Source organism: Mobula birostris, chromosome 7, assembly GCF_030028105.1.
Source record: "Mobula birostris isolate sMobBir1 chromosome 7, sMobBir1.hap1, whole genome shotgun sequence".
Classification (NCBI taxonomy): Eukaryota; Metazoa; Chordata; class Chondrichthyes; order Myliobatiformes; family Myliobatidae; genus Mobula; species Mobula birostris.
This window is the reverse complement of record NC_092376.1, coordinates 167,899,342-167,925,648: the sequence shown is the minus strand read 5'-3', so window position 1 is coordinate 167,925,648 and position 26,307 is coordinate 167,899,342.

The following is a 26,307-nucleotide window of genomic DNA, read 5'->3' as shown; positions in this document are numbered from 1 at the left end:
TTACAAGGCCAGGAGGCGAGGTGGAGATAAGTTTCTACAAAAGGAAGTGTCTGTGTCTGGTGCTCCTTCCCTCTACTGGCCTGCAGATCACCCCTGGTCAAGGTGTCACAACCCACCGCCCCCCCCCCAACGATCATGGTCACGTGATGTCATGGGAGCAAGGTGGTGGATGATCGTATGAACAGCTGGCGCATATCACAAGTCCTGGTTATGTGACCGCTGACATCAGGCAGACAACCTCTGAGAAGTATTGATAATGGCTGGGGTCACCATCTTGTAATGGCACTGCCCAGAAGAAGGCAATGGCAAACCCCTTCTGTATATGTCAAGAACAATCTGGAAAGACCATGATCACCTACGTCATATGACACAGCATATAATGATGATGATGAGGCAAGATTTCTTATTACACGTAGACTAGTCGGTGTTTGGAACGTGTTGCCAGTGGAGGTGGTAGGAGTAACTAAATTAGTCAAGTCAAGTTTATTGTCATTTAACTAAAAACATGTATATAACATATATAATCATATAACGTTTATAGAAACGAGACAATGTTTCTCTGAACCAGGGTGTAAAGCACAGTAGTACACGTAACATGCAATAACTTATGAAGGTAAGAATAAAATATACAGATGAATCACACATAAACAACAAACTAAAGTGTATAAATTAAATATTGTAAGGTACGGAACAGTGACATACTTCAAATGCAATGTAAAAAGAGTTCAGAAACCTAACGGCCTGAGGGAAGAAACTGTTCCCCATGCTAACTGTTCCTGTTTTTATACATCGGAATCTCCTGCCTGATGACAGAAAGTCAAAGAGGATAATGGATGGACGAGTGGGATCCTTAATAATACTAAGGGCCCTGCACAAGCAGTGCTCCTGATAAATAAACTTGATGGATGGTTGGGAGACCCCTATGAACCACTCTGCCATTCGCACTCTGTAGGGACTTCAGGTCCGATGCTCAGCTGCTCCCATACCAGATGGAGATGCAACTTTCAAGAAACATTGAAAATGACATATAGGCAGGTAGAAAATTGAGGGGGCAAGGGCAGTGTGCAGGCATGTAGGATTAGTTTATTTGGGCATTTAATTAGACGGTGGGTTGCAGAGCCTGCCCCTGTGCTGTACAGATCTGTTTTAAAGCCTTACCTTTTTACTAGCTTTCTGTAAGTTCACCTTAAGTTCATTCACATTCTTTTTCATGGCTGGGCAAGGAGTAAAGCTCTGTATAGCTTTGGTAGCTTTGCAGAACACTTCAGGTACAGTCTGATTCTGGAATCAAATTAGTGGAGACTTTAAACAGTGATGAAAGTAAATCAGTTATACCAAAACACCTGCTGTTAGCCATGTCTGGAAAAGTTTGATGTCAGAACCCTGCATACCCACAATAAGTAAGAGCTTGGAAATACTTGCAGCTGTCTTAAATTGATTGTGTTCCTCTGAAATATCAGTGGAATATTATGAATGAGGTTATTATGAATAAGGCTCCAAAGGGTAACTAAAAGTTTTAATTATTTCAGATTTTGGTGCTGAAATTCAGTCTCTAATTCTCAGTTGAAAATCAATAGATACGGGTGCACTTTTACTTCAGGCACTGATATGCCAATGTCTTTCAAATGTTGACTGGCCTGCTGTGCATTTTCAACATTTTCTGCTTTTATTGCCTAGAAATGTGGTCCCACAGTGCTGAACAGTTATTACCCTTCAGCCATCAGTCTCCATTTTTAGTTGTGAATATATTCTAAACTGAATTAATTCACAGAAAATCTGAGCATGGAATATGTGAGTTCCAATGCTGGTTCAGCAGTTTTATCACTTTACTTCTCTGAGGCGGTGATGGATTAGAAGGGATAATTTTAGTTCAGGCAGAAAGAATGAGTGATATTTGGCAGATTAGTATATGGTTGCACAGAATATGGGGGGGCAGAGGGAGTAAGATTCAAAGTGCTATAGGGCTATTAAAACAAAAACTTTCCCTCCATCTATAATCCTCGTCACTGCACAGAACTGTAAACACATCACTTTCTATAATGCTGTTTACATTGCAAATACATGATGACATTTATTGCATAACAATACTTTAATCACTAACTTTATCTTTTATATAATTCTTTATTCGTTATTATTGTTGAATTGTGCATTTTGTTGCGTGTCATGTCCTGGCCAAAACACCAGAGCAAATTCCTGGTACATGGAAATGTATATGGCATGTAAAGTTTATTCTTGAAATATTATTTAAAAATAATCCACAGCCATTATGTTACAATAAGAAATGATATAGTTTTACTTATCATATACCTTCACTGGGATAGATAGGCATGGATTAGTAGGAGGAAACACAGGACAGCATTTGCACATCCTCCCAGTGACTGAGTTGGTTTCCTCCTACATTCCAAAGATGTATGAGTAAGGGCAAGTTGTGAGCATGTTACATCCGTTCTGGAAATATGGTGACATTTGCAAGCTGCCCCCAAACCCGTCGCAAATGCTAATGCAAACAACACATTTCACTTTATGTTTCAATGCTTCAATATACATGTGACATATAAAGTTAATCTTCTTTTTAAATAAATGTTTTAACTTACATCAATATTTAAGTCTTCCACCAGAGGCATAGGGTCTTTACAGCCAGCCTTCAAAGCAAAGAAACCTGTTGTTAGACCATCTCTATTCAAAGAATGAGGTTCCTAAAACAGTTCAGCACCATATGTTTATCACCAAAAATCTGAAATGTAGCATAATCCTGAGCAAACAATTAAATCCTTCATAAGCAGTAAATCATGAATGGGGTTAAGACTTTTGTCTCTATTGAAAACTACAATAAAAATTTATCATCAAATTCAATCCTCAGAGGATCATAACCTTGTCAACAACAGGAATTCTGCAGATGCTGGAAATTCAAGCGACACACATCAATGTTGCTGGTGAATGCAGCAGGCCAGGCAGCATCTCTAGGAAGAGGTACAGTCGACGTTTCAGGCTGAGACCCTTCGTCAGGACTAGGAAAAATGGGTAGGAGGTAGAAACGGGAAGTGCGAGGTGTGGGAACTATAAGGTTGGTAGCAGTGGATGGGAGATCCCCTGAAGAGCACCAGGCCATTGTCTCCCACACCATCACCGACTTTATCCACTCAAGGGATCTCCCATTCACAGCTACCAACCTTATAGTTCTCACACCTCGCACTTCCTGTTTCTACCTCCTACCCATTTGTCCCCTAGTCCTGACGAAGGGTCTCGGCCTGAAACGTCGACTGTACCTCTTCCTAGAGATGCTGCCTTGCCTGCTGCGTTCACCAGCAACTTTGATGTGTGTTGCCATAACCTTGTCATAGGGTTTGTTCTCAATGACCTGGAGAGCTATATTGGCTGGAGTCAGGGCTTTCTGCTTAGACTCTTGGAAGGGTCAGCCATTCCAAATCAGGTCAAAGTGCAGAGGCCAGACAAAGACTGGTTGACCGGTCCTCCAGGTTCAGAGGTTCAGCTCAGGGCTAACAACCCTGACTGGAAAAACAAAATTGTTATGGAAACAGCAATGAAGAATCCTTCTACATCTGAGTGTGATAGTATTCCTGGGTCTTGTTGTATGACTGATGGTAGTAAAAACCAAGAGGAGGCTACTGACACCACCCCGAATACCATCAGAGCTGGAGAACCTTCACTGCTGCCCTAAATGAAGTAAGTAAATATTAGATTCAAAACAATTGATACTTAAATTGTTCCTTTGGGTTCACAGATGTGTGGAAGGGGTGAGCTTCCTACATGGGCAACAACTTGCTCTCCGTATAGTTTCAATGAGATCCTCCTTCATCCTTCTAAGTTCCTGCGAGTACAAACCCAGAGCCATCAAACGTTCCTTGAATGATAACTTTTTCATTCCCATAATCATCCTTGTGAACTTTTTCTGAATCCACTCCAGTGCCACATCTTTTCTAAGATGAGGAGCCCAAAACTGTACACGATACTCAAGGTGAGGTCTCACTAGTGCCTTGTAAAGCCTCAGCATCACATCCTTGCTCTTGTATTCCAGACCTCATGAGATGAATGCTGACATTGCACTTGCCTTCCTCAGCAACAAATCTACCTTGTTCTGCACGAGGATTCCCAAGTCTCTATGCATCTCAGATTTTTGGATTTTCTCCCCATTTAGAAAATAGTCTGCACATTTATTTCTACTACCAAAGTGCATGACCATCCATTTTCCAACCTTGCATTTCATTTGCAACTTTCTTGCCCATTTTCCAAATCTGTCTAAGTCCTCCTGCAGCCTGGCTGTTTCATCAACACTACATTCCCCTCCACCAATCTTTGTATCATCTGCAAACTTGGCAACAAAGCCATCAATTCCATCATCTAAATCATTGATATACAGCATAAAAGGAAGTGGTTTTAACACCAACTGCTGTGGAACATCACTAGTCACTGGAAGCCAACCATAAAAGGATCTTTTTATTCTCACTCATTGCTTCCTACCAATCAGCCAATGTTCTAACCATGAGCTCTAAGGTTGGTAAGCATTCTCAAGTACGGCACCTTGTCAAAGGCCTTCTGTAAGTCCAATTGTACCACATTCACTGCATCCCCTTTATCTATCCTACTTGTAATCTCCTCAAAGAATTCCAACAGGTTCATCAGGCAAGATTTTCCCTTAAGGAAACCATGCTGACTTTGTCCTATCTTGTCTTGTGTCATCAAGTATTCCATAACCTCATCCTTAACAATTGACTCCAACATCTTTCCAGCCACTTAGGTCAGGCTAACTGGTCTATAATTTCCTTTCTGCTGCCTTCCTCCTTTCTTAAAGAATGGGGTGACAATTGCAATTTTCTAGTCCTCTGGCACCATGCCAGAGTTCAGTGAGTTTTGAAAGTTAATTACTAATACTTCCACAATCTCTAATGCTACGCCGTTCAGAACCCTAGGGTGCTGTTCATCCAGTCCAGCTGACTTACAGCTTTCTGAGCACCTCCTCCCTTGTAATAGTAACTGCACTCACTTCTCTTCCCCCACATCCTTCAACATCTGACACACTGCTAGTGTCTTCCACAGTGAAGACTGATACAAAATACTCATTTAGTTCATTTGCCATCTCCTTGTGCCCTGGTATTTCTCCAGCATTTTCTAGCGGTCCTATATCCATTGACTTCGCTCTCTTAGTTTTTGCATACTGAAAGAACTTTTCATCTTTTTCCTCCTAATGATTCTTTTAGTTGCTCTCTATAGGTTTTTAAAAGCTTCCCAATCTGACATCTTCTCGCTAATTTTTGCTTTGTTGTATGCCCTCTCTTTTACTTTTACATTAGTTTTGACTTCAGCATTCGACGTTCCCTTGACTTCCCTTGTCAGCCACTATTGTACTATTTTGCCATTTAAATATTTCTTCATTTTTGGAATACACATATCCTGCACCTTCCTCATTTTTCCCAGAAATGAAGCCATTGCTGATCTGCTGTCATCCCTGCCAGCATCTCCTTCCAATTTACTTTGCCCAACTCCTCTCTCAAACCACTGTAATTTCCTTCACTCCACTGAAATACTGCTATGTCAGACTTTATTTTCTCCCTATCAAATTTCAAGTTGAACTCAGTCATATTGTGATCACTGACTCTTAAGGGTTCCTTTACCTTAAGCTCCCTAATCGCCTCTGGCTCATTACATAACACCCAATCCAATACAGCTGATCCCCTAGTTGGTTCAATGACAAACTGCTCTACAAACCTATCTCGTAGGCATTCAACAAGCTCCTCTCTTGAGATCCATAACCAACCTGATTTTCCCAATCAACCTGCATGTTAAAATATCCCATGTCTATCATAACGTTGCGTTTTTGACATGCTTTTTCTACTTCTCGTTGTAACCTGTGGTCCAGTTGGAAGCACTGTATATAACTGCTGTCAGGGTCCTTTTACCTTTGCAGTTTCTTGAATCTACCCACAAGGATTCAACATCTTCCAATCCTCTGTCACATCATCCTACTGATTTGATGTTGTTCTTTACCAGCAGAGTCGACCCCTCCCCCCACCCTGCCTACCTTTCTATCCCTCTAATACAATGTGTAACCTTGGGCATTCAGCTCCCAGCTACAACCAACCTTATGCCACAGTTTAGTGATGGCCTCAACATCATATCTGACAATCTGTAATAATGTCATCTGCCTGAGAGTCCAGTGGTGATACCACGGCACCACCAGCCAGCCCTCACGATTCTTACAGAATGATAAATATGCAGTTAACCTGAATAAATAATGGTACTTCTCAATTATTATGAGGGTATTTAGTGTCTAATAAGAAACATTTGAGACACCTTCTTCTCTCATTTTTCATTTTTAGTCACAGTCATACTTTATTGATCCCGGGGGAAATCTTTGTAGATCTTACCGAGGAATTAAGTTATAAAACCAAACAAACTTTATCGACTATCAAATCTTTCACAGGCTGGCAAAGTATAAATACTAATTTTAAATGATAAAATTTATTTAAACACGATAGGTTGTAAAATTCATTGATGGGCAGTTGTTGACAAAAAAGTACTTACAGTATTTATCTGCTCTGTCATTTTTTCCAGGGTTTTAATTATTTCCTCCAAGACCATGTTTCTTTCCCGTACAACTCCACAGTCAATGCTTGCTACAATGAAGAAAATCAGAACCACAGCTTTCAGCATCTTGGTTTTGGATGTTCTCAATACTTGAACAAGTGAAAGAAGGCAAATAGTTCACCCGAAGCTTGTTACAAGCCGAAAGGTGTGCACCTCTTTATATACCCATCCACTCCATATATTGGAAAAAAAGAGAAATTTCCTAGTGTTTCACTAAGCCTGCTTTATCTGATTAAATTGACCAGAATTAATCAGTTCAATTACTTGAATACAAGTCTACCCTTTAAAGTGAGCAGGAAGTAAGTTCTTATCTATCATCACGGCAGATGGAATTGATCAGTAATTCTGAGGTCTGACTTAGATGCCACATTACGAAATGGAAGGAAGTTTTCGGCACTGGTCTGTCTTCTCAGCCCCTGAACTGCAAGATCTGCTCAGGACGTAACTTCTTCATTGCCCTCCATTTCTTCATTAGGGCAGAAATATAGATGTGCACTAATCATAACTCCTCCTCTATAGGGAGTTATACAGGCTGACTGGTGCTACAACAACCTCTTATTCAATATCAGTAAGACCACGATTGATTATTGACTTCAGGAGGAGAAAACCAGAGGTCCATGAGCCAGTCCTCATTCGGGGATCAGAGGTGGCGAGAGTCAGCAGCATTAAAGTCCTCAGCACTGTCATTTCAGGGTATCTGTGCTACGCCGAGCACATAAGTGCAATTTTGACACAAAAGTTGGGGGTGTTGTGGATAGTCTGGAGGGTTGTCAGAGGTTACAGCAGGACATTGATGGGATGTAGAAATGGGCTGAGCAGATGAGGTTCAACCCAGATAAGTGAGCAGTGATTCATTTTGGTAGGTCAAATCTGAAGACAAAATATAATATTAATGGTAAGACTCTTGGCAGTGTGGAGGATAAGAGATCTTGGGGTCTGTTTCCATAGGACACTCAAAGCTGCTGTGCACGTTGACAGTTGTTAAGAAGGCATATAATGTCTATATATAAGGCATATATTATTAACTGTGGGACTGAGTTCAAGAGCCGTGAGGTAACGTTACAGCTACAGTATGTAAGGCCTTGGTCAGACCCCACTTGGAATATTGTGTTCAGTTCTAGTCACCTCACTACAGGAAGGATGTGGATACTATAGAGAGAGTACAGGGGAGATTTACAAGGATGTTGCCTGCATTGGAGAGCATGCCTTCTGAGAATAGGTTGAGTGAACTTGGCCTTTTCTCCTTGGAGCGACAGAGGACGAGAGTTGACCTGATAGAGGTGTATAAGATGATGAGAGACATTGATCATGTGCATAGCCAGAGGCTATTTCTCAGGGCCGAAATGGATAACATGAGGGGGCATAGTTTTATGGTGCTTGGAAGTAGGTACTGACGGAATGTCAGAGGTAAATTTATCAGACAGAGAGTGGAGCACTCCCATCGAAGGTGGTAAAAGCAGAGATAGGGTCTTTTAAGAGACTTAGATAAGTACATGGAGCTTATGAAAATAGAGGGCTATGCAGTAAGGAAATCTAGGCAGTTTCTAGAGTAGGTTACATGGTTGGCACAACATTGTGGGCCGAAGGGCCGGTAATGTGATGTAGATTTCTATGTTCAATGTTCTATGAAGAAAGCACGATGGCATCTTCACTTCCTTAGGAGTTTGCAAAGATTCAGCATGTCATGTAAATCTTTGACAAACTTCCATGGATGTGTAGTGAAGAATATATTGACTGGCTGTATCTCAGCCTAGTATGGAAACACCAATGCCCTTGAACAGAAAATCAATCCATTACGGTAAAGCCCTCCCCACCATTGAGCACATCTACATGGAGCAATGTTACAGGAAAGCATTGTCAAACACTCCCATCCAGGTCATGCTTTCTTCTCGCTGTTGCTATCAGGAAGAAGGTACAGGGGGACTCAGAACTCACACCACCAGGCTCAGTGACAGCTACCACCCCTCAACCATCAGGCTCTTGAACCAAAGGGGGTAACTTCACTCAACTTCACTTGCCCCATCACTGAAATGTTCCCAAAGCTATGGACTCACTTTCAAGAACTCTTCACCTCATGTTCTTCATTTTATTGCTTATTTAATTATTGTTATCATTATTATTATTTCTTTTGAATTTGCAGTTTGTTGCCTTTCGGGCACTGTTTGGACGCCCTAGTTGGTGTGCTCTTTCATTCATTCTATTATCTTTATTATTCTATAATGGATTTACTGAGTACGCTCACAAGGAAACAAATCTCAGGGCTGTTTATGGTGAAACATGGAAAACCTACAGCACAATACCAGCCCTTCGGCCCACAAAGCTGTGCTGAACATGTCCTTACCTTAGAACTGCCTAGGCTTACCCATAGCCCTCTATATTTCTAAGCTGCATGTATCCATCCAGGAGTCTCCTAAAAGACCCTATCGTTTCTGCCTCCACCACCGCCGTCAGCAGCCCATTCCACGCACTCACCACTCTCTGTGTAAAAAACTTACCCCTAACATCTCCTCTGTACCTACTTCCAAGCACCTTAAAACTATACCCTCTCATGCTGGCCATTTCAAAGTCAAAGTCAAAGCCTTACGATCAATGCCACTCATTATCTTGTACACCTTTATCAGGTCCCCTCTCATCTTTTGTCGCACCAAGGAGAAAAGGCCGAGTTCACTCAACCTATTCTCATAAGGCATGCTCCCCAATCCAGGCAACATCCTTGTAAATCTCCTTTTAGATTAGATTAGATTAGATTAGATTCAACTCTATTGTCATTGTGTTGAGTACAGATACAAAGCCAATGAAATGCAATTAGCATTCTGACCAGAAGTGCAAAAGAATAGTATTATTTACTAAATAACTGCAGGTAAAAAGTAAGTGCTACAGCATACAAATATAAAAGTAGTGAGACAGTCCATTATGGGGGCGGTACTGCTTAGCGCTGTGATGTGAGGTTCAGCAGGGTCACAGCCTCAGGGAAGAAGCTCCTCCTGTGCCTGCTGGTGCGGGAGCGGAGGCTCTTGTAGCACCTACTGGATGGGAGGAAAGTAAAAAGTCCATGGTTAGGGTGAGATGCATCCTTGATAATGCTTTTCACCCTGCCCAGGCAGCGTTTATGGTAGATGTTCTCAATGGTGGGCAATTGGGTGCCGATAATCCGCTGGGCAGTTTTCACCACACGCTGGAGTGCTTTGTGGTCCGATACGGGACAATTGCCATACCACACTGAGATGTAGTTGGTGAGTATGCTCTCAATGGTAAAAGTCTGTCAGTATCCTGGGACAGAGGTGAGCTTTCTTGATGCTCCACAGGAAATAAAAGTCCTGTTGCACCTTTTTGATCAGGATGGAGGAGTTCAGGGACCAGGTGAGATTATCAGAAATGCAGACACCAAGGAATTTGAAGCTTGATACATGCTCCACTACAGATTCGTTGATGTAGATGGAGACATGAGTGTGGCTCCTAGCATGCCTGAACTCCACAATAATCTCCTTGGTCTTCTGGGTGTTAAGGGCCAGGTTGTTATCAGCACATCACATGGCCAGGTGCTGGACCTCGTCCCTGTAGGCCGTCTTGTCATCTCCTCTGATCAGGCCAACCACCGTGGTGTAGTCTGCAAACTTGATTATGGAGTTAGAACCATGTACAGGAACGCAGTCATAGGTGAAAAGGGAGTACAGAAGAGGGCTCAGCACACAGCCTTAAGGCACGCTGGTGTTCAGGGTGAGAATGGAGGAGGAGAGGTTGCCTAACTTAACTGATTGCTCCTCTGCACCCTTTCTATGGTTTCCACGTCCTTCCTGTAGTGAGGCGACCAGAACTGAGCACAGTACTCCCAGTGGGATCTGACCAGGGTCCTATATAGCTGCAACATTACCTCTCGGCTCTTAAACTCAATCCCACGATTGATGAAGGCCAATGCTCCATATGCCCTCTTAACCACAGAGTCAACCTGCGTAACAGCTTTGAGTGTCCTATGGACTGGGACCCCAAGATCCCTCTGATCCTCCACACTGCCAAGGTGAATTCTGCCATCATATTTCACCTACCAAAATGAACCACCTCACACTTATCTGGGTTGAAGTCCATCTGCCACTTCTCAGCCCAGTTTTGCAACCTATCAATGTCCCGCTGTAACCTCTGACAGCCCTCCACACTATCCACAACACCCCCAACCTCTGTGTCATAAGCAAATTTACTAACCTATCCCTCCACTTCCTCATCCAGGTCATTTATAAAAATCACAAAGAGTAAGGGGTCCCAGAACAGATCCCTGAGGCACATCACTGGTCACTGACCTCCATGCAGAATATGACCCATCTACAACCACTCTTTGCCTTCTGTGGGCAAGCCAGTTCTGGATCCACAAAGCAATGTCCCCTTGGATCCCATGCTTCCTTACTTTCTCAATAAGTCTTGCATGGGGTACCTTATCAAATGAGTTCAGTCACATTCTCAAAAAATTTAATCAGGCTCATAAGACATGACCTGCCTTTGACAAAGCCATGCTGACTATTCCTAATCATATTAAGCCTCTCCAAATATTCATAAATCCTGCCTCTCAGAATCTTCTCCATCAACTTACCAACCACTGAAGTGAGACTCACTGTTCTATAATCTCCTGGGCTATCCCTACTCACTTTCTTGAATAAGAAAACAACATCTGCAACCCTCCAATCCTCCGGAACCTCTCCCGTCCTCATTGATGATGAAAAGATCATCACCAGCGGCTCAGTAATTTCCTCCCTCGCTTCCCACCGTAGCCTGGAGGTACATCCTGTCCAGTCCCGGTGACTTATCCAACTTGATAGTTTCCAAAAGCTCCAGCACATCCTCTTCCTTAATATCTTCATGCTCAAGCTTTTCAGTCTGCTGCAAGTCATCCCTTCAATCACCAAGATCCTTTTCCGTAGTGAATACTGAAGCAAAGTATTCACTAAGTACCTCTGCCATCTCCTCCGGTTCCATCACACTTCCCCACTGCCACACTTGATTGGTCTTCTTCTCTCACATCTTATCCTCTTGCTCGTCACATACTTGTAGAATGCTTTGGGGTTTTCCGTGAGGCATCCTCCTCCTTCCTTCTCAGTCCAGAAGAAGGGTCTCGGCCCAAAATTCCGATTGTTTAGTCTTTTCCACAGATGCTGCCTGACCTCCTGAGATCTTCCAGCATTTTGTATGTGTTCCTTTGGATTTTGAGCATCTGTGGACTTTCTCATGTTCGTTCACAACTCCTCTGCCAGAAAATAACTATATCCCGCAAGAACAATCTTCCTTCCTACGAAACTCCTTGCCTGACTGTTTCCACCACACTTGCAGTCAGAAAGATCCATATTATAACAACTCTTTGTATATTCTTCCTCACATCGTCCTTCTATCTTTTGCGCACAACTTTAAGCACCTGCACACCTGGCTTCACTTTGCCTCAAATCACCTTCTCTCGATACACTTATCCCTAACAACACACACAAAATGTTGGAAGAACACAGCAGGTCAGGCAACATCTATGGAAATCAACAAACAATCAATGTTTCAAACTAAGACCCTTCATCAGGAGTGGAAAGGAAAGCCGAAAATGCCAGAATAAAAAAGTGAGGGGAATAGATGGAAGGTGATAGTTGAAGTCATTGTGACTATTCTAATGAACTTCTGATGAAGACTTTTTAACAAACATAAGATCATCTAAAATTTTACCAAATGTAACCAGGTGACCATTGAATTTCATTCTTTGTTGTTAAAATGCTCTTACGTATTCACCTTGGTAATACTAAAATAGCTACCTGTGCCTTTAAGAGAAAATGGTGGTGTCATTTTGCACAGGTGGAGTAGAAAGAAGAGTCATGACATTCTAGAACGGTGTTCGAGTGCTTTTCCCAGGTTTGGTAAGGGAAGATTTTTCATGAGTAAGGTATCGGCACTGGTTAGCGTGATTGTGTGAAGTTCCTTATCGGCCTGGTAGCGTGAGTGAGGAGAATTCGTTTCAGGGTCTAGCTTATATGTGTTTGGAAGCTAAACACGTGTGTGCCAGGGTGAAGATTAGATGTATTTATCCATATTTTTGATGTTGTGTATAAGGTACAGGGTTGTTGGGTTTCTAATGTTTGTATTGCTTTTTAGAATTGCCACTACCATACTGGTTTTGTATATTTTATTTTACTTACTTTCATACTGCATACGTAACAAGGGTATGGTCTGAAATTAAACTGAGATTGTAACAGCAGGAACTGTTTTTTTTCTTTAATTCTATTTGTCATTTTTATTTTGATACCCATTTTCTGCATTAGAACATCTAAAACAGATAAAGAAATTTAAGACCGGAAAAAGTATTTGTTGTCCTGTGTATGTATTTTTCCCCTGGCTACAAAATCAACATTTCCTAAACCCCATTCCAGTCCCTGTGCTTGATAATCTATCCTCAGAGACCACTTCATTAGGTACAGGAGTGGACTTAATAAAATGGCCACAAGAGTGGAACCTGATGTGGTCTTCTGTTGCTATAGTCCATCCACTTTGAATTTCAACATGTATGTGATCAGAGATAATCTTCTGTACATATCTGTTGTAGTGTGGTTATTTTGAGTTACTGTCACTCTCCTGTCAGCTTGAATCAGTTTTGCCATTCCTCTCTGACTTATCTTAAAAAAAAGGCAGTTTTGCCCACTGAAATACCACTCACTGGATTTTTTTTTGTTTTTTTTCCACCATTCTCTGTAACCTCTAGAGAGTGTTGTGCATGAAAATCCCAGAAAATCAGCAATTTCTGAAATACTCAGATCTCCCCACCCGGCAGCAATCAGCCCATGGTCAAAGCCACTTTGATCACAATTCTTACTCATTCTGATGATTGAACAAAAACTGAACCTCTTGACCATGTCTGCATGTTTCTATGCATTGAATTGCTGCCACATGATTGGCTGATTGGATATTTGCATTAACAAACAGATGTTCGGATGTACCTAATAAAGTGGCCACTGAGTGCATATTGACTCTTCTTGAAATAATGCCACCACTTTAGTAAAACTTTCAGGAAAGAGTGCAGAGAGAATTTATCAGGCTGTTGCCAGGAACTGAGAACATGAGCTATTAAGGAAAGCTTGAACAGGTCAGGACTTTCAGGAAATAGTCCAAACACCATCACTAACCCTATCAACTCTGAGGATCTCCTATCCACAGCCACCAAACTCATAATTTCCTTACCCCACACTGCTCAATTCTACCTCCTACCCAAGATCCACAAACATGACAATACATGTAGGGCTATTGTCTCTGCCTGCACCTGCCCCACTAAGCTCATGTCCTCATACCTTGACTCCAGCCTGTTCCCCTTGGTTTAGCCCCTTCCCACCTACATCCATAACACTTCTCATATTCTCAATCTCTTCACTAACTTTCAATTCCCTGGCCCTGATCGCCTCATTTTCACCAGGGTTGTCCAGTCCTTATACACTTCAATGCCCTTCAATAAGACCTTATAGCTCTCCGCTATTTTTTAATGAAAGAAGCAATCAGTTCCCCTCCAACACCACCCTCCTCCATCTGGCAAAACTGGTCCTCACCCTCAACAATTTTCCTTCGACTGCTCCTACTTTCTCCAGGCTCAGGGAGTAGCCATGGCCACTCAACTGGGCCCCAGCTATACCTGTCTTTTCGTTAGCTATGTCGAACAACTTATGTTACATGCCTTCCCCAGTACTGCTCCCCAACTCTTCCTCCGCTGCATTGGCGCTGCTCCATGCACCCATGCTGAGTTTATCAATTTTATCATCTTTACCTTCAACTTCCACCGTGCCCTGAAATTCACTTGGTCCCCTCCCCTTTCTCAATCTCTCTGTCATCATTCCTGGAGACAAACTGTCAACCTACATCTTTTATAAACCTACCAAGTCCCATGGTTATCTTGACTATGCCTCTTCCCACCTCGTCTCCTGTAAAAATGCTATTCCCTTTTCTCAGTTCCTTCATTTCTGTTGCATCTGTTCCTGGGATGCTGCTTTTCTTTTCAGGACATCAGAGATCCTGGGATCAGTAATGTCCTCGTTCTTCAAAGAACGGGGTTTCCTTTCCTCCACTGTTGATGCTCTCCTCACCTGCATCTCTTCCATTTCCCAAAGGTCCACTCTCACCCCATCTTCCTGTCACTTCAACAGTGATAGAGTTCCTCTTGTTCTCACCTATCACCCCATGAGCTCCCGCATCCAACCCATCCTTCTTCGCAACCTCTGCTATCTCCAAAGGGATCCTACCACCAAACATATCTTTACCTCCCTGCTTTCCACAGAGATCCCCTCCATGATTCCCTTTTCCTTTTGTCTCTCCCAGCATTTATCCCTGCAAGCAGTTAATGTGCTACATCTGCTCCCTCACCTCCATTCAAGACCCCAAATAGTCCTTCCAGGTGAGGCAACACTTCACCGGCAAATCTGCTAGGGTCATCTATTGTATCCGGTGCTCTTGCTGTGGCCCCCTCTACTTTGGTGAGACCTGTCATAAACCGGAGGACCGCTTCATCGAACACCTCCGCTCCACCTGCCAAAGGCGGAACTTCCCAGTGGCCAAACATTTTAACTTCAATTCCTATTCCCATTCAGACATTTTGGTCCATGATCTCCTCTTGTGCTACGATGAGGCCACCCTCAGGGTGGAAGAGCAACACGTTATATTCTGTCTGGGTAAACTTCAATCTGATGGCATGAATATTGATTTCCCCTTCTGGTAAAAGAAATTTTCCCTTCTCCTCTCATCTTTTCTTTCCCACTCTGGCCCCTTACCTCTTCTCACCCTACCATTCGCCTCCCCCGAGAATTCCTCCTGTTACCCTTTCTCCTCGCCTCTTCTATAAGATTCCTTCCTTTCCAGCCCTTTATCTTTCCCACCACCTGGCTTCACCTTCTATCTATCCTCTCTCCCCTCCCCTACCTTTTTATTCTGTCATCTTCCCCCTTCCTTTTCAGTCCTGATGAAGGGTCTCAGCCCAAAATGTTGGCTGTTTATTCATTTCCATAGATGCTGTCTGACCTGCTGAGTTCCTCCTGCATTTTGTGTGAGTTGCTTGGGACTTTATTCCCTAGAGAGTAGGATAATGAGGGGAGATTTCATAGAGGTAAACAAAATTATGAGCGATATAGATAGAGTAAATGAAAACAGGTTTTTTTCAATCGAGATTGGGTGCGACTAGAAATAGAAGTCGTGGGTCAAGAGCGAAAGGTGAAATGTTTAAGGGGAACATCTCCACTCAGAGGGCTGTGAGAGTGTGGAATGAACTGAAGTGGTGGACGCAGGTTGAATTTCAACTTTTAAGGGAAGTCTGAATAACCATATGGAGGGGAGGGGTATGAAGGTCTATGGCCCAGATGCAGTTCAATGGGACTATGCAGAATAAAAGTTCGGGATCGACTAGATGGGCTAAACAGCACGTTTCTGTGCTGTGGAGCTCTACGACTCTATGACATACTTTTAGTTAGATATGAGTTCTAATTCTCTAAAATAAAATTACACCAGCTATGATTGAGACTTTACACCTGTAACTTCTTCAGTGGACGTGACTGAGAACTCAATTAACTAATCTTGTCATGTCTAGGTCGCTGAGGATTTCCTTCAATCTGAAGCATTTCACCGTATAACCATATAATAACTACAGCATGGAAACAGACCATCTCAGCCCTTCTAGTCCGTGCCGAACTCTTACTCTCACCTAGTCCCACCGACCTGCACGTAGCCCATAACCCTCCATTCCTTTCCTGTCCATATATCTATCCAATTTAACTTTAAATGACAACATCGAACCTGCCTCAACCACTTCTGGAAGCTCGTTCCACACAGCTACCACTCTCTGAGTAAAGAAGTTCCCCCTCATGTTATCCCTAAACTTTTGCCCTTTAACTCTCAACTGATGTCCTCTTGTTTGAATCTCCCCTACTCTCAATGGAAAAAGCCTATCCACGTCAACTCTATCTATCTCCCTCATAATTTTAAATATGTTTATCAAGTCCCCGTCAACCTTCTATGCTTCAAAGAATAAAGACCTAACTTGTTCAACCTTTCTCTGAAACTTAGGAGATGAAACCCAGGTAACATTCTAGTAAACCTCCTCTGTACTCTCTCAATTTTGTTGACATATTTCCTATAATTTGGTGACCAGAACTGTACATAGTACTCCAAGTTTGGCCTTATACAATTTCAACATTACATCCCAACTCCTATACTCAATGCTCTGATTAATAAAGGCCAGCATACCAAAAGCTTTCTTCGCCACCCTATCCACATGAGATTCCACCTTCATGGAACTATGCACCATTATTCCTAGATCTCTCTGTTCTACTGCATTCTTCAATGCCTTACCACTTACCATGTATGTCCTATTTTGATTAGTCCTACCAAATTGTAGCACCTCACATTTATCAGCATTAAACCCCATCTGCCATCTTTCAGCCCACTCTTCTAACTGGCCTAAATCTCTCTGCAAGCTTTGAAAACCTCCTTCATTATCCACAACTCCACCTATCTTAGTATCATCTGCATTTGACAATTTGACAATTTCACCATTTGACAATTCTAATATTTTGATTCCTTCTTGGAACTTCAGAATCTTACTCTCTGATTCCATCATCCCTGGGTGGGTCACTATACAAGAAGGGAGTGGAGGCCCTGCAAGCTGTCCTGGTGAAGGAAGGAAATGATAGTGTTAGATTCAGAGCCATAGTCATATGCTCTATGTCTATGAGCATACTGTATATTCCCTTTATGTCAACTTGCACATCTACAGATTTTATTATCTGTCGATATTATTTTATGTGCTGTATGTGATATATGCACTGTGATTTACACCTTGGTGCCAGGGTAACATTGTTTTGTTTAGCTGCATACATGTGTACAGTTGAATGACAATAAACTTGAACATGAATTTGAACCTGATTGGGTTGCACGACATAGAAATGGGCACTTCAGTTTTTACATGCCACCCATTGGGTTTTAATGTATTAATCTCATATACCTGCCTTAAGCCTGTGCCCTACAAGGCCTTCCAGTACTTGTCCAGAGGTTTCTTAAATGTTGAGAGAATATCTGTCTTTGCTCCCTCTTCAGGCAGACCCCAACCATAGCCTATCTGAAAAAAAATCACCCCCCCCCCATCCCCTCTCACCTTTAAAACTATGAAAGCTACCATATGCCCTCTTGGCTTGGTTACATCAACCACAGGAAAAATACTGGTGGCCTCTTGAACTGTAACATCCACTGTATTCTTAAGTCAAGAATTTCAGGCTTTAGATTCCAAATTGACAAAGGAACATCAGATAAGCCACATCAGATGAATGTGTCACTAAGAGGGGAACCTGCAGAGTCTGAATCAGAGTAACGCACATAAAATGCTGGAAAAACTCAGCAGGTCTGATGGCATCTATGGAGAGGAATGAACAGTCGTTTCAGTTCAAGAGCTTTCAACAGCATCAGAATCAGGTTTAATATCAGCAGCATACGTCGCGAAATTTGTTGTTTTTGCAGCAGCAGTACAATGCAAAACATAATAATAGAGAAAAAATGTGAATTACAGTAAATAGTTAAATAAATAAGTAATGTTAAAATAGAAATAAAGAAATAATAAGGTAGTGTTCATGGGTTCAAAGGGCATTCAGAAATCTGATGGCAAAGGAGAAGAAACTTTCTGAATCGTTGAGTGTGTGGCCTGGCCTTATTTATGGTGTACAGGCTTTGGGTTGAGGGTGAAAAATTTGTCAAAGGTTGCTCAGTTTCTAAATTGCTCCATTATCCATTTATTTTATATGGTTGATTCAGCCGAGCTTCTCACAAATTGCAATGTCACTGGATGTTAATAGTTCATTCTCATGCGTGAGACGGTAATTGCCCAGCACTTGTGAGATCTGCATTTTAGTCCTTCACTAAACATTATCCTGGTTCTTTTGCATCAAAGTATGGACTACTTTATGTTTGAGTATCTTCAAATAGAATTGGGTAATCATCAACAACCACCTCTGACTCTAACCTTGCATGTAAGGAAGCTTTGTGATGAAGCTATTGAAACTGGCTGGACATTGATGAAGTCATAAGGAATTCTGCAGATGTTCTGGTGATGGGAATTAAACACAATCAACTTTGAACATCGATTCCAATCACTGGATATTTTTCCACTTTAATGTCCTTTGACCAAAACTGCTCAAGTGCAGTCTGGAATTCTGCTCCCTAAGCAACACACTAAAAATGCTAGAGGAACTATATACAGTACCATGTGTTGCATTGTACTGCTGCCATCAAGTTAACAAATTTCACAACATATGCCAATGGTATTAAACCTGTTTCTGATTCTAATTCCCTCTATAAAGGCTGCCTAACTTGCTGAGATCCTACAGTGTGTCTTGCTCAAGATTTCCAGCATCTTCAAATTCTTCTGTCTATTCAGCTCTTTCATCCACGGTTGGGCCAAGGCTACTAAGAGTTGTGCATTCCTGCCAAAGTTCAAACTGAGTATTAGTGTGCAGATTATTGGTGAGTCAATGTTCTGTCAATGACCTGTCCTGCTTTTTGTGGACAGAGAATATATGAATAATCATTGGCTGACAAATACTTGTGTTGGGAAACACCAGAGACTGAAGATGCTGAAATCTGGAGCAATGATCAAACTGCTAGAGGAACTCACAGTGCCTGGTCTGCTGAATTCCTCCAGCCATTTTATTTTGTGCTAGATTTGGTAATCTGGTTGCCTGTACAGCAAAAGCACGTATTCATAACTACAGCCAAGATATTGTCACGTGGACCTTTGCTGTAACCGGTAACCATTGTTATTTCTTCATGTGGAGTGAATTAGTCATAGTCATAGTCATACTTTATCGATCCCAGGGGAAATTGGTTTTCATTACAGTTGCACCATAAATAATAAATAGTAATAGAACCATAATAATTAAATAGTAATATGTAAATTATGCCAGTAAATTATGAAATGTCCAGCACCAGCCTGTTGGCTCAGGGTGTCTGACCCTCCAAGGGAGGAGTTGTAAAGTTTGATGGCCACGGGCAGGAATGACTTCCTATGACGCTCAGTGCTGCATCTTGGTGGAATGAGTCTCTGGCTGAATGTACTCCTGTGCTCACCCAGTACACTATGTAGTGGATGGGAGACATTGACCAAGATGGCATGCAACTTAAACAGCATCCTCTTTTCACACACCACCGTGAGAGAGTCCAGTTCCATCCCCACAACATCACTGGCCTTACGAATGAGTTTGTTGATTCTGTTGGTGTCTGCTACCCTCAGCCTGCTGCCCCAGCACACAACAGCAAACATGATAGCACTGGCCACCACGGACTCGTAGAACATCCTCAGCAACGTCCAGCAGATGTTAAAGGACCTCAGTCTCCTCAGGAAATAGAGACGGCTCTGACCCTTCTTGTAGACAGCCTCAGTGTTCTTTGACCAGTCCAGTTTATTGTCAATTCATATTCCCAGGGATCTGTAATCCTCCACCATGTCCACACTGACCCTTCACACTGAATTGAATAAGCATAAGGTTATAGGTTGGCACACAGTGGTGTTTCTGGTCCAGAGAGCAAATTAAAGGTTCAGTTGTTTCGCAATGTAAATTCAGGAAGCATTATCACCACTTTGTACTGCTAACAATGCTTTCTTTAAGGATGCCACCATAGCACAGTACCTCCAGGGTAGGGTAGTGGTTAGCATAATCCCATTACAGCTCAGGGCATTCCAGAGTTTGGAGATCAATTCTGGTGCCATTCTGTAAGGAAGCTCCATATGTTCTCCCCGTGGAATGTGTGGATTTTCCTAGGGCTCTATGGTTTCTTCCCACGGTCTAAAGAGCGACCATGTAGGTTAATTGGTCACTGCAAATTCTCCCATGATCGGGTTAGGGTTAATCGTGTTTGGCAGGGGTTGCTGGGGACAGAAGGGCCTACCCGGTGTTGTATCACTAAATAAATAAATGTAAAGATAAAGATTAGCTTTATTTGCCACATACATTGAAACATCGAAGTATACGGTAGAATATGTCATTTGTATCAATAACCAACACATTGACCAACACCATGTGCTGGGGGCGCCCTTCAAATTTTGCCACACTTCCAGTGTCAACATAGCATGGCCACAATTTACTAACCCAGACATCTTTTTGGACTGTGGGAGGAAACTGGAGGCACCCAGAGGAAACCCATACGGTGACAGGAAAAGCGTTACAAACTCCTTACAAACAACAGCAGGAATTGAACCCCAACCACTGGTGCAGTAAAGTACTGTGCTAACTGCTACACTACCATGCCGCTATCTCTGTATTACGTTTCATCGCAACTTCCATGTTTATTTCAAATTCCTGCAATCAGCAATATTTTTTTAATTTGGATAATCCTGTAAACTTAGCCTTTTTTAAATCTTATTTTCATCTTAATTACCTTATTACCTTTTTTTCAGAAGGTCTTTGACAAGGTGCTGCACATGAGGCTGCTTAACAAGTTAAGAGTCTCTCTCTCTCTCTCCCTCTCTCTCCCTCTCCATCCATCCATCCCATAGGATGATGATGATTCCTTTCAGTCAGTTGGTGGGGTTTGATATTTGCATCCTGGAGTGGCTGTACAGGCCGATCCTTGACAGGCACTGCTTGCCACATACTTGGCAGCTTCCTGTACCTTTCCTCTGTTGCCTCATTGAGCTTGTTCTCAGCAGCATCCACACCCTTTCTGATGGCGTCCCTCCGCTGTGAGCGATCTTGAGCCAGATCCTCCCATGTTGATGGGGCAATGTCAGCTCCCTTGAGGCTCCTGTGCAGAACATCCTTGTACCGTAGCTGCTGGCCTCCTCGTTTTCTGGTACCACTGGACAGTTGGCCATACAAGATGTCTTCCATCGGGCATTCTGACAACATATCCTGCCTGGCGCAGTTGGGCCGACATCACCAAGGTTGAAACTGCTGGCATTCCGGCTCGAGAGAGGACCTCGGTATTGGAGCCCATGGTATAACAGGAAAGTTACTGGCATGGACAGAGGGTTGGTTGACTGGAAGGAGGCAAAGAGTGGGAATAAAGGGAGACTTTCTGGTTGGTTGCTGGTGACTAGTTGTCAGTGTTGAGTCCACTTCAAGATTTGGATGACCAAATGGGTGGCTTGATGGCCAAGTTTGCAGACAATGCAAAAATAGTGGAGGGGCAGGTAGTGTTGAAGAAACAGGGATGCTGTGGAAGGACTTTGACCGATTAGGAGAATGAGAAAAGAAGTGGCAGATGGAACACAATGTCTGGAAGTGTCTGGTCATGCACTTTGGTAGGAAGAATAAAAGTGAAGTCTATTTTCTAAATCAGGAGAAAATTCAAAAATCTGAGGAGCAAAGAGACTTGAGAGTCCTTGTATAGGATCCCCTAAAGGTTAGCCTCAAAGTTCAAAGTTCAAGGTAAAATTTATTATCGGAGTACATACACGTCACCACATACAACACTGAGATTGTTTTTCTGAGGGCATGCTTAGCAAATTTATAGAGGTAACTGTAAATTGTAAACAACAAGAAGTGTTAACTGTAAGCAAACTGTGCAAATGCAGATATAAATAAACAGCAATAAGTAACGAGCATGAAATAACAATATAACAGAGTCCTTAAATGGGTGTAGCTATCCCCTTTTGTTCAAGAGCCTGATGGTTGAGGGGTAGTAACTGTTCTTGAACCTGGTGGTGCAAGACACTTGTACCTAGTACCTGATGGCAGCAGCGAGAAAGGAGCATGTCCTGGGTGGCGAGGATCTTTGATGATTGATGCTGCTTTTCTTTGACAACATTTCATGTAGATGGGTTCAATGGTTGGGAGGGATGTACTGGGGCAAGTCCTCTACCTCTTGTAGGATTTTCTGCTCAAGGGCATTGGGGTTTGCATACCAGGCCATAATGCAGCCAGTCAGCACACTTTCCGCCACATATCTATAGAAGTTTACCAGGGTTTTCGATGACATGCCACACCTCCACAGACTCCTAAGGCGCTGCCATGCTTTCTTTGCAATAATGTTAATATACTGGATCCAAGGCAGGTCCTTGGAGATAGTGACATCCAGGAACTTAAAGTTACTGTCCCTCGGCAAAACTTGCAGGCTGAGTCGGTGGTGAGCAGAAAAATGCGATGTTAGCATTCATTTTGAGAGAACTGGAATATAAAAGCAAGGATGTAATGTTGCAAGGAACTGGAAAGGCCTCACTTGGAGTATTGCGAGCAGTTTTGGACCCCCTAAGAAAGTATGTGTTAACATTGGAGAGGGTTCAGAGAAGGTTCACGAGAAGGATTCTGGGAATGAAAGGGTATGAGTAGTGTTTGATGGCTCTGGGCCTGTACATGTTGAAATTTATAAGAATGATAGGGAATCTCATTGAAACCTATCAAATGCTGAAAGGCCTAGATTGTGGAGAGGATGCTTCCTATGATTGAGGAGTCTAGAACCAAAGGGTACAACCTCAGAATAGAGGGACATCAATTGAGAATGGAAATGAAGAGGAATTTCTTTAGCCAGAGGATGGTGAATCCGTGGAATTCATTGCTACAGGTGGTTGCAGAAGCCAGCTCATTGAGTGTATTTAAGGCAGAGATTAATAGGTTCTTGATTATTCAGAGCATGAAATGGGTACAAAGAGGAGGTGGGAGATAAGGGTTGAGAAGAAGAATGGATCAGTCATGATGTAATGGTAGATCAGACTTGATGAGCCAAATTTCCTAATTCTGATCCTATGTCTTTTGGTCTTACTTGGTATTCACTTAATTTTTGTGAAACTCTAGTGGAATAAAAACTACAACCAAAGAAAATTTTGCAATGGAGAATAGCTGCAAAAGAAAATGAATCATTTTATCATTTTGCCTAGATCTGATATTGCTGCTTCATCAGAGATCCCCTGAGTGTACGATATTCACAGAGAGGAAACCTTAACCGATCCTAGAGCTAGAAGTAACCACTAAGAGTCATTTCAAGTAAATGTTTTAAATTAAGCCAAGCTATCAGATTTTCCTCTATCGTTGATGAATCAGTAAGCAAGCAATATGTTCTCAAAAGCTTTGTCAAATGACTTGAGTTCTAAGGAGTTAAGGTTTCATAAAGTGCATCCATCATATCCTCTACTCATCAAATTGTGGGCAAGTGAAAAATATTCCTCAATACTTAAGTGTGCAGAAATTAGGTCAATTTGCATTTATCGAAATTCAATGTCATTGGGTCTTCAGTTGACAAAAAAAAACTTCAGGCGTTTCTTTCAGAACAGTATAGAAACAGAGAACATGTTGACATGCTAGATCAGGTTCTGCAGAATACAGAATCTCTTCTCACTGCTACCATTGGGTAGGAGACTCAGGAGACTTGGATCACACAATGCCAGGTTCGGGAGCAGCTGTTGCCCTGCCACCTTCAGGCTCCTGGACCATCTTCACTCAGCTCAGTGCCGAACTGACTCTGCAGCCTGTGGGCTCACTGTCAGGGACTCTGCAGCTCGCCATCCATTATTATTTGCATAATGTGTCCACTTTTGCACTCTGGATGTTTGTCGGTCTATGTTATGGGTAGCCGTTCGTAGATTTTATTGTATTTCTTTACTTTCCTGTGGGTGCCTGCAAGAAAATGAATCTCAAGATTGTATATAGTATAAATACTTTGATAATAAATTTACGTTGAGCTTTGAATAACTGCTGGAAGTCCCATGGTGAACAGCCAGCTGAGGACAACATGAGCCAACCTGTTGCTGAATTATACGCCTGCAAACCGCAATGTGTAAGTTAGGCTTGTACTAGAGGTCACATATAGGTCCAAAGCAGAAGTCAGTCACACTGAGCTGAGGGCACTGCATTCACTCTGTGCCCATCCCATCAGATTGGGATTTGGGCTGTCAGAAAGTGAATCACTCACTCCAGGATACCAAGCCTCCAAGCTGATGTGGTAGCCATAAGTTTTATTTGGCTGCACCCACTGGGTTTTTGCTGGGTGGAAATCACTAATATGAGCGGGCATAATTTTGAGGTGATTGGAGGAAAGTATAAGTGGGGTGTCAGAGGTATATTTTTTGCATAGAGAGTTGTCGATATGTGGAACACGCTCCCAGTGTTGGTGGGAGAGACAGATACATTAGGGACATTTATGAGAAACTCTTAGATAGGCACATGCATGAAAAAAAAGTGGAGGGCTATGTGGGAGGAAAGGGTTAGATTGATCTCAGAGTAGGTTAAAAGGTTGGCACAACATCATGGGCAAAAGGCCTGTACTGTGCTGTAAAGATCCACGTTCTATGTTGGATTTTTCTTCATTTTTTTTTTTTTAGCTTTATTTGTCACATGTATGTCAAAACATACATTGAAATGCATTGTTTGCATCAAATCAAATCAGTGAGGGTTGTGCTTGGCAGCCCGCAAGAGTCACCACGCTTACAGTTTCAACACAGCACGCCCACAATCACTAACCCTAACCATATATTTTTGGAATGTGGGAGGAAACTAGAGCACCTGGAGGAAACCCATGCAGTCACAGGGAGAATGTATTTACAATGCCTTACAGACAGTGGCAGGAATCAAACCCAGATCAGTGACCCCTGGTGCTGTAATAATGTTAATGCTAATTGTTATGCTACTGTGCCACTCTGAGAGTAATGAGGGTGGGGAATTTGCAATTCTAATGGCACTGAACGAGAGGAGTAGATGGTGAAGCTGTCTAGTTTGGAATTGATTATTTTCTGACATTTATGTGGCCTAGATCTAATTTTAATGTTATCTACGTCATGTTGCACGTGGCTGTATCCTGATGAAGGGCCTTGACCTGAAATGTCGACTCTTGATTTCTTTCCATAGATGCTCTCTGATCTGCTGAGTTCCTCAAGCATTTTGTGTGTGTGTTGCTCTGGATTTCCAGTATCTGCAGAATCCCTTCGCTGTTTACTGTCTATTGAATAGCTGCAAACGGAATTCAACATGTCCAAATCTCTTTTAAACATTGTAATTGTGCCAACCTCTACCACTTGCTCTGACAGGACTTTTCACCCCATTCTGTGAGGAGGAAAGCTTCCTTCTCAGGTGAGCTTTAAATTTTTCCCCTCTAACTATAAATCAATGCCCTCCAATTTTATACACCTCTTCACGAGTAAAAAGACCGTCTCTGTCCACCTTATCTATGCCCCTCAATGGAATTGAACACTATACAAACATCTACAGTACTGTGCAAAAAGTCTTAGGCATATTTTATATTATATATGTTTATATATGTATAGCTAGGGTGCCTAAGACATTTACACAGTACTGTAGTCAGTTTATGTACTGCACTATACTGCTGCAAAAAAATTTTTGTGATATATGTGAGTGATAATAAACCTGATTCTGATATGGGTCTCTGTTGTGGACTGAGAGGGGGAGGGAGGCAGGCAGAGGGAAATCATGGTTGGGAAAGGTGGAAGGGAGAGGGGAGAAAGTGCGAAGCACCAGAGTGACGTTCTGTAATGATTAATAAACTAATTGCTTGGAATTAAATGGCTTTGCCTGGTGTCTCAGGACTGTGTGTCTGCCCCAGCACTCCTTCTCTGCCACCTATCCCACACCCCTCCCACAGTGCTCCACCTTTGCCTTTCCCAGTATCCTTTGCTCCCACCACATCTGTGGCTAGGCATAGCTCAAAAACCATCTATAAATTTGCTGATGATACAACCATTGTTGGTAGAAACTCAGATGGAGATGAGAGGGCGTGCAGGAGCGAGATATA